The following is a 13,668-nucleotide window of genomic DNA, read 5'->3' on the forward strand; positions in this document are numbered from 1 at the left end:
TTCCAGAAAAGGCTCTAAAGCTACACAAAGAAACCATGTCTCAAAAAAAAAGAAAACAGCCGGGCGGTGGTGGCGCACGCCTTTAATCCCAGCACTCGGGAGGCAGAGCCAGGCGGATCTCTGTGAGTTCGAGGCCAGCCTGGGCTACCAAGTGAGTTCCAGGACAGGCGCAAAGCTACACAGAGAAACCCTGTCTTGAAAAACCAAAAAAAAAAAAAAAAAAAAAAAGAAAACAAAAAATAAACCTTAGCTATATTGACTTTAAAAAAAGAGTGGAATTTTCTCTAATAAAGGGAATATCTTTAATAAAAGCTAGATTTATCTTACCATATGCACTTGTTGGCTGCTGTGATCTGTAACCTGACCACAGATACAGTCAATGGCTTTTTTCTCAAACCTTTGAGCTGTCATAACTGTTTCAAGCAGGAAACACTGCTCTACACATAAAATCAATAATCAACAGTTCTTGATAGAAAAGAAATGAAACAATTAATGATGTAGACACATTAAAGAACAGAGTGACTGAACTATCTGCATAAGAAAGTTACCTAACTGAAAATTCAATATATTTGGTGCAAGTTGACCTTCCCAAATTGAACACCAACCAGTCTGGTCTGTCTTCATTCACAAGTCATCAATCAATACATGCTGAGAAATTACAAAATTACTCTTCCTGCTACAATCAGGTTTGTTTTTATAATGGTGACTTCAGTAGCTGATTGCCTACCCTGTTTCGCCCAGCAGTGTACACAATAAACTATTCCTTCTATTCTGGTCTAAATGTAGAAACCATGCTCCACATGCAAATCTCTTTCCTTTTACTACAATGGATATTCAACTGCATTACTCAAATGGATAGTTTTGAAACCATGAGGTGATACAATCATTTAATATAAGATTTTTAATGTGTAATATAGAGAACAGCAAAGTCATTGCCATAGAGAGCAACAGACTGGGACCAAGGCCACTGGTGTCAACATAAGAGAACTTGTTTCAGAAACATTTTTCTAACAGGATTGAAATCCAGCTGTTCTAGAATTAACATGCTTTCCAAGGAAGAAGTCACTCAACACACTTCAGAGATTAATGAAGAAAAATCTCTTTAATGATAACATACATCCATCACTTGCTAATGCTAAAAGAGAACCCAGCTTAGAACAGATTTTGCATTGCACATACGCTAATCATCTTTGTGACATTTAGGTTCAGGCTTTAGATTACACTTTCAGCAATTTAAATAGGGACAGAAGAGTGCAAGTCTATTCACTTAGAGGAAAGACTTACACAACAAAGACATTTCCAAAATTCTTTCTTTCTTTCTTTCTTTTTTTTTTTTTTGGTTTTTTGAGACAGGGTTTCTAGCTTTGGAGCCTGTCCTGGAACTCACTCTGTAGCCCAGCCTCAAACTCACAGATATCTGCCTGGCTCTGCCTCCCAAGTGCTGGGATTAAAGGCATGTGCAAAATTCTTTCTTAATTATCCCAGTAATGTGAAACAGTAGAATCTTCTTCAGTGACAGGGTTCTGAGGTGAAGGTCACAAAAGATGAGAAAGAGAGGAAAAGTATAAGGTAGAAAAGATAAAAGCTGGGGTGGGGAGGCATTACACAAGCTATGTCTCATGTCACCTAAGCTTCTTAAGAAGAACAGCACCTTGCATACTACTTTCAGGGGTGAAATAAAAGGAAATGGGGAACTTCTAGGATGTCAGCAGAAACTCTCATACAATGGGGCAGACTCAAAGAGGAGGCTAATCAAACAATGCTTCCAGGGCATCTCAGGAACATTACTGACTAAGCCCACAGTGAACTGTGGACTGATAACTATAGCCCCATGTGGGGGAAAGAGTTGGTTTCTCAGGGTCTGAAGTAACCCCACCACAAACACCCTGGTTCCAGACCTTTGCTAGTTCACCAAAGCATATTCCTGGCTTTCGGGAAGGGGCTTGGTTTTATTATCAGTACACCAGGCCCTTAGGGAAAGTTTCCTAGCCCTAGGTTCAAGGTTATTACTAGGTCATACAAGAATTTTCCTAATCTATGCCTGAGGGCCTAAATGCAAGCCTTGCTTGATCAGGTAATTCCTTAATACATTTGTGTTTTACTTTTCTTTTATTATTTTCTTTTTTTTTTTCGTATTTTCAAGACAGATTTTTTACTGTGTAGCTTTGGAGCCTCTCCTGGAACTCACTCTGCAGAACAGGCTGTCCTTAAAATCACAGAGATCAACCTGCCTCTATCTCTTGAGTGAGTGCAGGGAAAATAGGTGTGCACCACCACCACCACCACCCAGCTAGTGTTTCTTTTCAAATAAGTTGACATATTTGTCATATTGTCCATCTCGCAGAACTATGCTTTTCTCAAGAAGAAAACTGGAACTTCATGGCATGCCAGGATGTAAAGTTTGTTGTTACCCTGTAATGCCTGAATAAGAAGATTGTTAGAGTCCCAAATTTTGATTCAGTGGCTTGTTTTAAATAAGCAGTGGCTCCTTTGTGATGGTTTGGAGCCAATCAAATGTGTATCCTACTTTCCTAATCTCTAACAGGCCTGACTACAATGCACTTACCTTTGAGGTTTTGGTTTTTTTGAGGTAATCCTCCCTCAGCTAAATTCTATTTTGTGAGACTTACTATCTGCAAAGAATTAGTAAATCCTTTATATCACCAATTATACTCATCTACATCACACGTTAATAGAGGAGTGTTACCTAACACATGAGATGCCTTTTACAACCTCCACAAAATTAACTAAAAATGGATCTTACACATGAAAGAGAAATGCAAATTGCTGAACCTCTAAAAGGTACTGTAAGGTACTCTCCATTTTTGACAACCTGCTTTCCATGGGTGCACCAAAAGGATGTCTAAGTTTACTACAAAAACTTTACTATTTTGTTTTTGATTTTTGAGACAGGTCTTCTCTTTGTTGTTTAAGTGCCTGTCCTGGATCTCACTCTGTGGACCAGGCTGGCCTTGAACTCAAAGAGGCCTAACTTGGCCTCCCCTGTGCTGGGATTAAAGGTGAGGGCCACCCTCCCTCGGCACAAAGATGTTTCTACACACAGCTGCCTGCACCAAATTCTGTAAAACAATTCAGCCCACAGGCCAAAGTTATTCAGAGGCGTCCCCACCTGGGTCCAGGGAGTTTTGAGTACCACATGGGACTTCACAGGACTGGGATTCTGCAGGCAGGTTCCTTCCTACCCACATCAAAGGAAGTCTCACCACACTGGATCCCACACCTCATTATCTGCTCCACCTCATCTGGAGACAGCAGCCCTTCACTCACCAAGTCATGGTTTCCCAGCTTGGCCATGCTCTTGGCTCAGCTCCCTGCAGCAGGACTCACAGCACACCACACAAAACTGCTGGAACCAGCTCTTCTTCAAAGCCAAGTCTGAAGCCAGTGGCCGGAAGGACCCTGCATGACTTCTGACTGGCAAATCACCTGGAGCGCCTGATTGGCTAGTGAGGCCTGAGTGACAACAGCACCTCCCACTGGGTTAGAGGGTGCTTAAAGACACAGCACAATAGTTCCTGATCCTGCCTTCAACCCTAGACAAAGACTTTTTCTAAATGAGTAGAGATGTGCATATTGATAGCACTTGCCCATGGCTCCAAAAGCTGACTATGTTTTCTCCCTCTACTCCATAGGCACATCTTCTTGCCCCCCAAAGACAAAATGTGGCTAGTTACCTTGTACAGACCACTAAACTATATGGGGTGGAGTGATTCCTTGTCACACAGGTAAAAGGGATTCCGGAATATTAAAATCTAAAGAGAGATGTAAAGACACACGAGGAGAGTGTTTATTGTGTGACTTAATACTGACATCAGGTGAACCGAAGGTAGTTTTTACCTGGTTGTCATAGGGACTTCAGGCAACCAGCAAAGAAAAGCAGGAACTTCATCACAATGAGGAAAAAAGGTCCATTGCTTTAGGAAGTTTATTACAGAAAAACAGAGCAAACTTTTGGCAAATGAATAATAATACAGAGTAGCCTTCATGAATAGTGTGATATTAAGATAATAACTCAGCTATGAAAAATGTGTTTATGAACACTATTGTTAGTCAGCACATCTTCCTCAGTGGGCAGGTGAAGAAAAACACAACTACATTATTCAAGGTTCTCTACCTGAAAAGGACTGGTAGATTGAATCTCTCTATGTAGAAAGAAAATGGATTTTTTAGAATGTCTCACAAACTGTGGTTTAGATAGTCCATCAAGGGCTGCTACCATTGGAACTTTGAAGAATTCAGTAGTTGTTCAGTTCATGAAGCTGTATACCTCAGCTGGTCTTTAGTATACACCACAATTCTAAAGAATTAGGCCCTAATGCTGGTAAAAGAATGAACTTGTAGCTGGGCAGTGGTGTCTCATGCCTTTAATCCCAGCACTTGGGAGGCAGAGGCAGGCAGATCTCTTTGAGTTCAAGGCCAGCCTGGGCTACAGAGAAAGTTTTAGGAAAGGTGCAAAGCTATACAGAGAAACCCTGTCTCGAAAAAAAAAAAAGAAAGAAAGAAAGAAAGAAAGAAAGAAAGAAAGAAAGAAAGAAAGAAAGAAAGAAAAAGAATGAACTTGGTAGCCAGAGTTAGGGCAAACAGGCAAAGGGATAGCTTACTCCTTCTGTGTTTTTTAGGCATGTAGGTTACCACCAGAAGGTATGATCAAGATTAAAGGTGGATCTTATACTTTGGGTTTTATATTTGTTTGTTTGTTTGTTTTTTGATGTTTCTGAGACTGGATTTATCTGTGTACCCTTGGAACTCATTCTTGAGACCACACTGGCCTCGACCTCAGAAATCCTCAGAAGAATCTGCCTCCTCAGTGCTGCATGTAAATGTGTGCACAGACAACAAGTAGCTGAAGGTGGATATCACCTCAAAAAATCTAGATTAAAGATGGGTCTTTAATTTCAAAACCTTTCAAAAATCCCTCACAGGTGTACCCAACTCTTCTGGTTTTAGTTAATTGCAGAGGTAGTCTGTTTGACTACCAAGAATAGCCATCACAATATCCAAGATGGAAGAAAGGAGAAAATTTTCTTACCTTCAGGAGGATGGTAGAGTATGGAATGCATTTACAATGCTTTATGTAAACAAAGGAAGCATGTAGATTTTACATAAGGAATCTGGACACGTTTGGGTAGAGTTCTCCATATTCTTAAGCAGGCTAGGTTAACAAATCCATTTTTGCATGCAATCACAATGTAAAAGTAGAGACAGTTAGGGGAATTCATACATAAAAATCATGCAGAGCCATATATAAGTTATCAAATGATAGAAACCACTGCCTCTGGGATATTCATCTTGTACCCAAAAGTCTTAGCTGAAATTCAAGTAAATGATACAGTGAATGAAGATTGCTCTCAGGCATATGAGACCTGTCAATCTTAATGTGCAGTCTAAAAGATCAGTATACCAATACCACAATTCTCACAAAGATAGAGAACAGAAATGCAGAAATCATCATTAAAAAGTCACTTAACAGCATTATTTACTCTGCTGTTAGATGAATGGTTATGATGAGCTTTATTAACCTCAGAATAAAGCTGCTTTTGCCTCTGAGCAGGCTGGCTTGGCAGGGGGCCACAGCTTCTTCCATGCAAGACAATAAGGAGTTCATTTTAACTATCCCTGGCTACTGTCTGCCTGAGGGCTGTGATCTCACTGTAAAGAATCCCATTCTTTACTTTTTATAACTTTAAAGAAATATTTATATGATGTTTTGTCTGTTCACACTGTTCTGGCCTACAGAGGCCAGAAGAATGAGAAGGTGCCTGGAACTGGAGTTACAACAAAATATTTCCTACCTTGTGGGTTCTATAAGTGGAGACTGGGTCCTCTGTCACAAAAGTCAGTGCATTTATTGCTGAGCCATCTATCTAGCCCCTTTTAATTTAAAATGTTTTCCCATAAATTATTAATTAAAAGATATTGCTTATCTACACTTGAACACATTGGCACAGGAGATCACTTCCTAAAAAAAAAAAAAACACCAGCAGCATAGACACTGAGCACAACAATCAATAAATGGGACCTCTTAAAACTGGGAAGTTTTTGTAGGGCAAAAAACATGGTCAATAAGACAAAAAGACAGCCTACAAAATGGGAAAAGACCTTCACCCACCCCACCTCAGACAGAAGACTGATCTCCAATGTTTATAAAGATCTCAAGAAACTAGACATCAAAATACTGAACAATCCAATTTAAAAAATGAGCTAAAGAACTAAACAGAAAGTTCTCAAAAAAGAATTACAAATGGCTGAAAGACATTTAAAGAAATACTCAACATCCTTAATCAACAGAGAAATGAAAGTCAAAATGACTCTGAGATACCACCTTACACCTGTCAGAATGGCTAAGATCAGAAACACTGAAGACAGTCTATGTTGGAGAGGATGTGGAACAAAGGGCACACTCCTCCACTGTTGGTGGAAATGCAAACTTGAAGTTGCCGGCAAATGAATGGAATTAGAAAATATCATCCTGAGTGAGATAAGCCAAACTCAGAAGGACAAACATGATATGTACTCACTCATAAGTGGATTCTAGATATAAACCCAAGAACAATTACACTGCAACCCACAGAACCAGGGAGGCTGCCTAGCAGGGGGGACTGTGGCTTATAATAAGTTTTGGTTTTACTCATTTCTGGCCAAGCCTCAATGAAACATTTCACTATTTGGATAAGAATATATACTGTATCAAGCTGATATTAGAAAAATAAATTTTAAAAAATAACATTAAAAAATATTACTTCTCTTTTAACTTTTATTTCTTTATTCACTAATTTTCCAAATAACTTCTAAACTCTTCCTTGTTAAGTGTGGTTGAATCAGTTTGCTCAAATATATTAACCCAACCTGCTGCATCCATTGTTGTTGATTGTACATATATGGATAATTGGATGACCATGTTTGACCATTAGATAATCATTAGGGAGCTATTTCCTGCCTTATTCTCTCAAATGGAGGAGAATTCTACTTTTTCATCAGCACCAGTTGTCTGACCCTGACTACTGCATTGTACAGGAAACATAAGAATAGAAAACTTAGGGTAGAAAATGCCTTACGAGTTAAGAACACTGAAGATTCTTTCAGAGCATCTAGCTTCCATTCCCAGTACATATAGAAGCTCACTACTATATATAACTCCAGTATCAGGGATTCTGACACAATCTCCTGGTCTCCCTGGCCACCATAAGAAGAGGAGACTTTGACCATAAAGATTATATGTCAAGCTCTGTGTGGTAGTGCATTCTTTTAGTACCAGCAATCTGGACATAGAGGCAGGAAGATCACAATAAATTTTGAAGCCTATGTTACAAGTCTACACACACACACACACACACACACACACACACACACACACACACACACTCACTCACTGGAAATGAACAAAACTGAATAACATAAAGGAATAGGAGCATTGGAGACTAGGGACAATATAATGATTAAAGTCATTTCAAGTGTCTGCCACTGGTGCTCATGGACCCATGTTCAAAAAAAGTATGGTTCCAACATGTAAGCACATGCCATTAATCCCAGCCACTGGGAGAAACAAAACATTTGACAGTGATTCAAAATCTCACCATGCAACCTGAACAGCCCATCACAATTCGAGTGTTATCAGACCCACCAAGTCATAAAAAGAGACCTGCAGAGCAGCAATCTCTTATCAAGTGATAGAAGTGTGTAGCAGATCAGAAACAAGAGGTCCTGAAGGTAAAAACAAGCTGCATCAAGAAGTTTCCCAAATGCCTATGTATTCTACTTCTGTTACAATGCCTTCTGCTGCCAAGTATGTGCCTATAGCCTCATGGGATATTCCCTATGATTGGCTGACTGAGGAGGAGAAGGCTAGGGTGGGTTTTAATGATGTTTCTGTGCATCATGCAGGCAACACCCAGAAATGGACAGCTATAGCATTTCAACATGATTCTGGGACAAGCCTGAAAGACAGAGTGGGCAGTAGGTCAGGCAGTACCCAGGGTCATACAGTTTGTTTGAAAGGAGAAATGTCCAAATGTGCAACTACTCACTGAGCTGTAGCCAAAGATTGACTGGATATTCAGCAACTTGGAAGGAGCTTGATTGAAAAATTGGTGAGAAACACATCTGGGGAGAAGTATGTGGATAGACCTCTTCAAATCGCCAAAGCATGTGAAGACATCTATATCTGATGCACAAGTTCAGCACACATGTGATAAGTTGAGGAGTTCAATAATCACAAAGGAAGGATGACTCTTACTTTCAACAGTCAGCCTTTTTTCTCAGCCATTCTTGTCATTGCCCAATGGGCCCAAGAACAAAGTGGCCATGGTGGCAAAGGTGGGAAAAATGCATGCACTCAACATAAAATTCCACTCACCACAGCTAATCTGGCTACTGTGGCTGCTCACCCAACAACCGAGAACAACACTGAGTCACAGATATAGCCTCATAGAAAAGAGAATTGACTTTGGTCTTTTGAAAACAAGGTTACAGCACCCATAAGGTGGCAACATCTGGACAGCTAGGGAAAGGTTCTCCAGAAGGCAGTATATGCTCTGAATCAGCATCCAATATATGATAAGTTTCTCCTATAGCCAGCATCCATGGATACAGGAAGTAGGGTATGGAAAAGTGAATACTTCTACTCACTATTACTGCTAGTGACCAACTAGAAGAGTTTGTGCTTGCTGTTTCTGCAACACTAAGTTTTGCTGGCCTAGAAGTTTTTGTTCAGAGGCTATTGTGTTCCTGCCAGGAGGCATAACACACTTTCCAATGAATTGGAAACTCAGACTGACCCTTGGTCATTTTGGTCTTCAAATACCCTTAAAACAACAGACTAAGAAAGGAATAAAGCCCTAAGGAGGAGTGATACATCAGGATTACTGTAAGAAAAATTGGACTCTCTCTACAATGGAGGTAAGAAAGATTATGTCTGAAATGTAGGAGATCCTTTAGGGCATCTCTATGTGCTACTGTGCCCTGTGATTAAAGTCATTGGGAAAATATATTAATCTAACCCAAGAAGGATGACAAAGGGAACACACCAATCAGGAATGAAGGTGTAGGTCACTTTTCCAGGAAAAGAACCATGAGCCTCTGATGTGCTTTTAGAGGGTAAAAGAAATACAGAATGCAAAGCACAGGAATGTAATTCTAAATACCATCTAAGGCCATGTGACCAGTTGAAGAATGAGGATTATAACTGACACGAGTGTTTCTGTTGTATTTTGTTAATGCATTTGTACACATATTTGTATTTTTCTTAGTTTCCTTATAATATGTTGCAAAACCAATTAAGAGAAGATCATTTGATATGAGATGTAAGTTTGAGTTACTAGAAAGATGTTCCTTAAGGGACATTGCTACTATTCTAAATATATAATGGGTTTATAATTTTATGTGGGATAGTTAGGTTATCTTTAGGCATAACTATGACCTGGTTATTGTATTTCATTTGGAAATTAATCATGACTTATGAAGATAGGATTGTGTGTTTAGTTGGCAAGATGTGGATTGTGATCAATATTATTGTTTGTAAAGTTTATTATATCTGCAATGAATTATAATTTAAAATGGAGGGCACATTTGTGATCTGGACTTGAGGCAAGAAGACAACATGCCTTTCATCAGGATCCTGAGGGTGGATGACATGTGCCTTTAATCCAGACCTTAAAGATGGAAGGCACACCCTTAATCTGGGTCACACCTTTTGCTTGAAGGACAATGGAAGGAGGAAGGTGGTGTGTTGGTTTTTTGTCTTCTTTCCTTCACCTTGTCAGCACATCCATTTCTTCCCTGGCTTTGAAGCTTAGTTTTGTTATTTAAGATGTATGCATGTATGTATTATGTATGTATGTATTTAGTATTTTGCCTGCATTATATGCTTGCATGCCAGAAGAGGGAACCAGATCGCATTATAGATGGTTGGAAGCCACCATGTGGTTCCTGGAAATTGATCTCAGGACCTCTGGAAGAGCAGTCAATGCTCTTAACCTCTGAACCTTCTCTTCAGCCCCAAAGCCTACATTTTTGGGATTCCAACACCTACCAAAAAAATACCTGAGACACCCAGACTTGGGAGACTGATCAGCTAATAGATTTCTGGACTTTCTATGTGGTGGTATTTTACTTGTACTAAAATGTGATTTTAATTGTATGTTAATAAATTAAGTTGTCTGGAGGTCAGAGCTATTAGAGCCATAGCAAGTGCGTGGCCACGGTGGCACACGCCTTTAAGGACTTGAAGGGCGGTACATTCAGGCAGTGACGAGGCCGTCACATGTTTGGGTTTACAACCAATGAGAAGGCAGAACAGCTAGACTATATAAAGACACACACAGGAAGTAGTTCCCCCTTTTCGGATAGCTCTCTTGGCTGAAGAGGATCCCTGAATCAGGAAGGGTGAGGCTCTTAGCTCTGACCTCTTGGCTTTCTTCTCTGAATTGGCTCTGTGTTTCTTATTTAATAAGACCTTTGGTTACATCTACATTTGGCGCCCAACGTGACAAGAATCCATTAAAAACCGCTTAACTTTTCTTGGTGGCAGGTACAGTTTCCCGCCAGGGCGGCCGGCAGGTCCAGTCTACCGCCAGGGCGGCCAGCAGGTCCCATTTCCCGCCAGGGCGGCCAGCTCCCTAGCCCGGGCCCAGGTCAGCTTGGCCTCAGGCCGGACTAACCTTGAGCTACTTGCTTAAAGCCGGTGCTACAAACAATTCAGGCCTGCTCTGCCGAACAGGGCCCCTGCCTGTAAAGCCAACATAAGTGGTTGGAGCTTAAGGTAGACAGAGCCAAGGCTTGACTAGGCTCAAGCGGGAACACGAGGCTGGACTCAAGCTCTTAGGCAGAACTTGCGGCTACGGTTCTTGGTGTTCTCTCTCTCTCTCTCTCTCTCTCTCTCTCTCTCTCTGGATTCACACCTCGGACACTAGGTGGCTGTTTTGAAATTCCCTCAGATTGGTACTGTTCTACAAGGACTTGGTAAGTCACTTAACATATCAAATATTTTAAAGGAAACTATTTAAAAGAGAAATTTTTTTCCACATTTTTAAAAAAATGGGTTTTCTGTGTTCATTGGAAGAAAATTGGGCTTTGTTTGCAATTTTAGACAGTCTGACAATGGAACAGCTATATGAGAAGATTAATGTTGACTGAATTATGCATTTTATTACTATGCTTATTCTCATTTTACTATTTAAAAAGATAGTCAATTTAAGTGCCAGGATGACAGCTTTGGAAAAACTTGTTAAACCTGTAAAAACTCAGACAGAAGAAACTAACAGTGAAGTTGCTTCAAGATTGGATCATAGGGTTACAGAAAGAAAGCCTATTTTCACACAGTCACCCTTAGTTTGTCCAGTAACCGTACAGCAGTTGCCTGATCAAATGACTACACAAAATATTTGGGCTCCAATTGAAATGTTAGATTTACAAAGGTTTAAGGAGGCAATAGTATCTTATGGCACGCATTCCCCATATGTAAAGCAAATGTTAAACTCTTGGTCAACATATAATAGGATTGTACCACAGGATTGGCGGGAGCTGGAACAAGCTGTTCTTGAACCCAGACAAAGGCTTCAGTGGCTAACTTGGTTCAAGGATGAAGCTAAAAACATAGAAAAACAGTGGAGGGATAAAGGAATACAAGTCTGCCAGGATCAGCTTATTGGAGAAGGCCAATATGCTTCAGCACAAGCACAATGTTTATATGATGTCCAAACCCTAATTTTAGGTCGAACAGCAGCAGTGAATGCATGGGACAGAGTTGAGGAACCAGGAAAAAAAACTGAGTCCTTTACAAAGGTTGTACAAGGCCCAAAAGAATCTTTCACAGATTTTTTACAAAGACTGGCTTCAGCAGTAAAGAGAATGGTCCCGGATTCAGAAGCTAGTAAGATAATAATTGAGTCTTTGGCCTTTGAGAATGTGAATGCAGCATGCAAAACAATAATCAGGCCGTTAAAGGCAAGATCTGCACCTTTGGAAGATTGGATTAGAGACACGGTTAATGTTGAAGCTCATGAGCATGATGATACGTGGGTAGGAGAAGCAATTTCAAGAGGTTTGAGGAATGTTAGATGTTTTGGATGTGGAAAGCAAGGACATTTGAAAAGGGACTGTAAACAGGTCATTCCTAGAAACAATGTTTCTTCAAGGAACAATGGCAACCGACTGCCCCTTCCTTCTGGAGTATGCAGAAGGTGTGGTAAGGGAAAACACCGGACCAACGAGTGTAGATCAACAAGGGACAGACAGGGTAATCCTTTGCCTCAGTCTTCGGGAAACTCCCAGAGGGGCCTCATGCAGGCCCCAATAGCAAATCCAGTTCAAACCTTTCCTGCAGTCGTAGAGGAAACCCCTACTCAGAGCAATTAAATAACCAAATGCCTATTGGAATAAGTCATGCTGGTCAGGATGCTGAAACAGAGAGAATAGAAAATTCAGGAGAAAACATAAAAAAAATTTTTTGGCAAACTTCTATTAATGAACAAAGACCAAAATTATCGATAAAAATAAATGGTGTTTTGTTGTCTGGTCTGGTAGACACAGGTGCGGACTTACCATAATTGCACCAGAATTTTGGCATCCAACTTGGCCTCTTCAGGAGGTAAACATTCAACTGTTAGGAATTGGGACATTATCTCAGGTGAAACAGAGTGCAAGATGGCTCGAATGTATAGGTCCAGAAGGACAGAGAGCAAAATTAAAACCATATGTGGCTAACATAGCTATGAACCTGTGGTGTCGAGACTTGTTACAACAATGGAATACTCAGATTAACATCCCTCCAATCTCAGAAACAAATCATAAACTAGTACATGTTTCTGAGAGAAATATTAGAAGGCACTATTCTGAGTGGTCACCAGCCATCCATATTATACAAGAACAGGGCACAAGAACTGATGATCTTCCAAAAACAACAACAGCTCTACCTTTAAAATGGTTAACAGACAAGCCTGTATGGGTCCAGCAATGGCCTTTAACAACAGAGAAACTCCAGGCTTTACAAGAGCTGGTAGAAGAAGAGTTAAATGCTCAGCATATTGAAGAATCAACCAGCCCTTGGAATTCTCCTGTATTTGTTATTAAGAAGAAATCTGGTAAATGGAGAATGGTAACAGACCTTAGAGCAATTAACAAAGTAATTCAGCCAATGGGCTCTTTACAATCTGGAATTCCTTTGCCTACTCTGTTACCAAAAGGCTGGCCTCTCATAGTTATTGATTTAAAAGACTGTTTCTTTTCAATACCCTTACAAGAAAAAGACAGAGAAAGATTTGCTTTCACAGTGCCTACTTATAATAATTCTCAACCGGTTAAAAGATTTCAATGGAGTGTTCTCCCACAGAGAATGTTGAATAGCCCAACTTTGTGCCAATATTTTGTAAAACAGCCATTAGAAGTGGTACGTAAAATATTTCCTAAATCTATAATTTATCATTATATGGATGACATTTTATTAGCTGATTCAAATCCAGATACTTTAGAAAGAATGTTTGAAAAAGTAAAGAAAATTTTGCCTTGCCGGGGATTACAAATTGCTTTAGAAAAGGTACAAAGAGGAGATTCTATTAATTATTTAGGATATAAAATAGAACTTCAAAAAATTAGACCTCAAAAAGTGCAAATTAGGAGAGATCGACTACAGACTCTTAATGACTTTCAAAGATT

This window comes from Peromyscus californicus, unplaced genomic scaffold, assembly GCF_007827085.1.
Source record: "Peromyscus californicus insignis strain IS unplaced genomic scaffold, ASM782708v3 Scaffold_53__1_contigs__length_281908, whole genome shotgun sequence".
Classification (NCBI taxonomy): domain Eukaryota; kingdom Metazoa; phylum Chordata; class Mammalia; order Rodentia; family Cricetidae; genus Peromyscus; species Peromyscus californicus.